A 4,913-nucleotide genomic window follows, 5' to 3' on the forward strand; every position below is an offset into this window, starting at 1 on the left:
TCTCTTTCTTCCGTAGTGCTAGCCAATGTAGCACTGCCAAGCCTATAAGGATAATTATTAAACTGAGAAGGTTGATATGATGGCAGATGGGTAGGTGAATGCCATTTGTATTTTTTAATTAGACATTAGTTACCTATGTGAGAGAAAAAGAATAGTCTTTTAAAGATGAGCAGGAGTAAATCTTTTTTCATCATTAGATGATACTAAGGTCCATCTATACATTACGCTTAAGTCGCGATTAACCAGTTAATCACACCTTAAGTGGCCACCAGCCAACCGTTCAATCAATTAATGGCACATAAAAAGAGGAATAAGCTACACAGATATTCTACAAAATATGTGTAATAACTTTGTAGCTGCTTCTTATCATGTCATTAATTAAATGTGTGACCAAGAGCCTCTGTGGTAGGGAGCCCCATCAGCTCATTGGAGCTCCCAGCTGGGGGGAGGGAAAGGTGGGGGGCATGTATGCCTCTAAGTGTATGAGCTGCTGGCTGATAGGGCTCCCAACCATAGGGCCCCATGCACCCCCACAACTGGGAGGCCACAGCTGCTGTGACCTCCCAGCCACAGAGGTTTACCATACACCCCAGTGGCTGAGAATCCCATCACCTGAGACAGCTCCCAGCTATGGGAGCTTGTTGTTACCTTTCAGATTGTTGCTGGTACACGGGGAGCCCAGGATCAGGCACCTCCTGAACCAGCACCAAGGCACAATGGGATCTAATGCACATGTGGCATGGCAGGAGGTGCAATTGTATGAATTGTACATTAGATCCCATCACGCTTTTTACCTGCACATTTAGAGAGACTATAAGATTCACATTATCCAATACTGTCTAAAAACACAAACGAAACAATCTGAAGGTAACAACATAAATACAATATCCAGGCAATGAAAATGATGCCTAACATTTGTCCATATACATTATGTAGCATTTCTGCATGCAGGGACAGTGAAATGATTTAAAGGGTCTGGCTCTCTTTTGCACTAAGGCTCCTTTATTTAAACACAGGAACATTAATTTGAAAAATAAAGGCAACAGACCTAAAATCAAAAAATGACACAGTTATATACATGTTGCATAACTAACTTTTAGAACACATTACCGAAAGATATACCTCATGCCATAAATTTAATTTCGTAGATAAAAGATATATGGACAATAAGAATGCTTTTTGATAGAGTACATGGGGATTCTTGAAGGGCTGTGAATCCTTATGGTTCAGGGCATAAGTCAGTCACTAACTAGACTTAGGCAGAAACATTTTCTATAAGTCAGTTTTCTCAGTTTGTCTGTTATGAGCTTCCAATTCTGCCTTCTGAAGCTTGCAGTAGTGGCTACATCAAAGACAGACTACTGTACTAGACAGACACTGGTCCAGTGTAGCAAGAGATGTAGATAGTCAGAAGTCAAGCAGAAGGCAGGGTAGATTTGAACCTTACAGACTAACTAAAGTGTGTATGCACACACGCATACGCCATGTTTTGGCTAGTCTATAAGGTACAAATCTACCTAATACAGTGAAGCATTTCCTGTGTTTCTCTATAGTTTGGCGTACATATAGTCATAAAATACATCATAATTTATAACCCCTTTCAACCAGAAGACCAGAAAAGCCTTTTACAAAAGTGGCCTGTATATTGCTGTCCTTACATAAGGCATGCAGATTACACTTAGGATGTGTTAGCTGCACTTAAACCTGAGTGTCCTTGCATTCAAGCAGTAAAATATGTGCTCAGTGTGCTCATATCATGCTAAGTGTGATCATATCAGACTCCTTTTTGGGGCAGAGTATCTCCAGATTGTATTAAGCAGCACGTGTTCAGTTATCTTCCAGTTGCTCCACAGAAATAATACCAGCACAGCTTGCTGGTTGTCAGTCCCAGCCCTAGCGCTACGCTGGAGTCTTGAATTGGCTTGGGTACAGTGCCAGGGCCAAGACTGACAGTTAGCTCTGGTGCAGTGCCTGGCTGGGACCAAAAATCAGCTGATTGTTGGTCCCAGCCCCTGCACCGCATTAGAGCAAGTTCAAGACTGGTGCAGTTCGTGGGCTGAAATCAGCTGTTTGTTGGTCCCAGCTGTGGCACCACCAGAGGCTTGAGCCACCTCCAGTGCAGTCCTACACTGTTGCACATTACAGTTAGAGTAGGAATCATGACTGTACAGCTACTCAGAACATCTTCTAACTTTTAATACAGCACAGTAACGCTTACTACAGTGTAAATAAAACACACAGTAAGCATCCCATGCAAGAAAGCCCACAGACAAAGCTCGCAGGAGTTGACATTCAAAGGCACAAATCACTGTCAGGTGTCTGTGACTTTCTGAGAGAAATAGGAGACTAACTGCCATTCTTGCCTTTGAATATCTACCAGAAAGTACTTGCACATGGAGTTTTGTCTCAATGAGAACTACAAGATGCAATGCTGTAGAGTGAAGAAAGATTCACTATAATGAATCCTGCTATCCTGCTATAATGCAGTCATCACTGATTTAGGACAGAGCAGCCTTTTAACAGCATATAGCAATGGTGCACCGCAGTTCAGATAAAACGTGAAGAAGAAAAATATATCCAAATGACATTGCAGGGAAACCTTGGGAGACAGAATATAAGTAAACAGAATTTGACAGGCAATTGTTTTAAATCAGTACGATTAAAAATTTATGCACAGTTTTGGGGCTAAAAGGTAATTTTGAATTCCTCTTTTTTCTTTTAATAAATAATGGAGAGTCAAATTAATATACTATGTTGCACTCAAATTTACTGCCCAGAGAGAATGCAAACATGCAATATCGTTATTGATCTCTAACTTTGTTCACTAATTTCTCTGAGTCCCCCTATCCACTGGTCAAGAACCTGTACTGCTCTACTTAGCCTTGTATCAAGCAGAGAGCTAAGTGCTAATCAGAAGTGTTGAACATGTGGGCTGGCCTTTTGGCAGCTGGATAAACTGCTTTCCCCATCTTGCATATGGTATTTCAGAAAACCACACAGCCTGGAGACTTGAGTAGCGGAACCAGGGTTGAAAATTAACAGGTAGTTACCTTAAATACACAAACACATGTGGATGCGTGTGCACGTGCGCATGCACACACTACATTTAAAAGAACATTATTACAGTTGCAAAGTAAAAAATTAGGAGGTGCCAGAGTTAACTTTGCCTGGGCAGCTTTGATTTTTTTTCCCCTTGTGCATGTGCACTTGGATACAATCTGTAATTACATCATCAGACATTACGTCTTCCCATAGGACCTTGACTTCATGCATTGCACAGGTTGGACAGCACTCAGTTCCTGAGCAGCTATTCATTATTTTGTTTTCTTGTTTAAGGTTTAGCCTCAGGCCTTATTTACTTCACAGTATTCAAACCCTGTTCTAAAGGCCAAATTATTAATTTTCTCATGACATTCATCAATATAGTACCCAAGTGCTTCAGATAAATGCAATTAATTTATTTTCACAATCTTCTGTGAGGTTGGTGTGTGATATTATCCACATTTGCAATCTGGAGCTGAGGCACAGCAAGATTAAGGTAAAAAATACCCACTAATTGAGTGCCCAGTTTGAGAATCCTTAAACCTGATTTTTCATAGTACTTTGTATTATCTAGGGCTTTATGTATTCAAGCATATCTCCCATTGATTTCCGTAGCAGCTGTGAGGGCTCAGCACTCCTAAAAAGCAGCCACCCAGAAGACAAGGGAAAGGAAAATTAGTAACCAGCTAGAAAACCACAAAGGAACTCAGTGGCGGAGACCAAGTTAAAATACGGTTCTCCATAGCAGGATTTCACTGTTCTAATCCTGAAGGCCCTACTTTCTTTTCCTACAATCTCTGCCTAGTTCACTGTGCACATTCCAACTGAGGGAGTCATGATTGGGACAGGTCAGGTGAGGAGAAGATATGGGAAGGGTAAAGACAAGCATGGGTAAAGCACAGGTTGAAGTGATCATATTTGAGGGGACTAGGCAGAAGAGACTGTCTCTCCTACTGAGTCCTGTCCTGCGCCAAGCCTACAATGAAACTCAAGATCCCTTACTCTCAGCTGTTACTCTATACTCATTGCTCTGTAATGATGTAAGGGTCGAAAACATGAAAAAGTCTTTAAAATATTTGGGACCAATTAAGCATTGCAAGGCAGACTTAAGGTTGTTTAGTGCCTTAATTGTATATTTCTATGCCTTAACACAGTGGTTCTCACACTCCCTTGGGGTGTAAGAGTGTGAGTCTTCTGCTTTAAGTGAGTTATATTTCTGCAGATGCCTATGATTCTGAGTGATGTGAAATAAAAAAGTAGCTTTTTGTCACTGCAGCCATACTGGAACCCTCAGAGGCAACCCAAGAGCAATTCTAGAGCTGTTTTTCATGTTTACTTTGTCTTCCTTTTTCTTCATTTATATTTCCTCTTTCCTTTTTGCTTTCCCATTCCATCCTTTCTCATCCTTGAAAAGTTTAATTTTGGAGAAACACTAACCTATTTGGATCAATTTTAAATGCACCCTTAATTTTTTTAATTTACTTGGTTTGTCATCAGTGGTTTTGAGAGAGATAGTTATGCTATCCCTGCAGTGTTTTTTATTTAGAGTTTCACTAACTTGCGCTCTGGCTTAACTGCTTCTTAGCATAGTTTTTTGTCTTGGACTATGCTTGTGTTTTTGTGTGTGCATCTAGCAAAGTATATGTGAGTGTGTGTACTACAATAATGTATTTATTTTAGAATACTTACTTCACTTTTTGAATAGTAATCATTCTGAGGGGAAAAAAATGTCTTTTTTTTGTGTGAGAGACTAATTAATGCATGTATTTAAACCACTTTGCTCCTCAGCTGGAAAGTACAGTAGAAAGTCAGTGTGCATGTATATATATGTATGCATGTATACACACACACACACACACACACACACACAC

At 40.3% G+C, this 4,913-nt stretch overlaps 1 protein-coding gene across 2 annotated transcripts in view; it reads left to right on the plus strand.

Annotated features, from left to right (window-relative positions):
* Positions 1-4,913, plus strand: part of MCM9 (minichromosome maintenance 9 homologous recombination repair factor) — an 89,313-nt gene that overhangs the window by 76,675 nt on the left and 7,725 nt on the right. The gene's annotated exons all lie outside the window — the stretch shown is intronic.

Source organism: Gavialis gangeticus, unplaced genomic scaffold (genome assembly GCF_001723915.1).
Source record: "Gavialis gangeticus isolate Ggan-Ray unplaced genomic scaffold, GavGan_comp1, whole genome shotgun sequence".
Lineage (NCBI taxonomy): Eukaryota > Metazoa > Chordata > Crocodylia > Gavialidae > Gavialis > Gavialis gangeticus.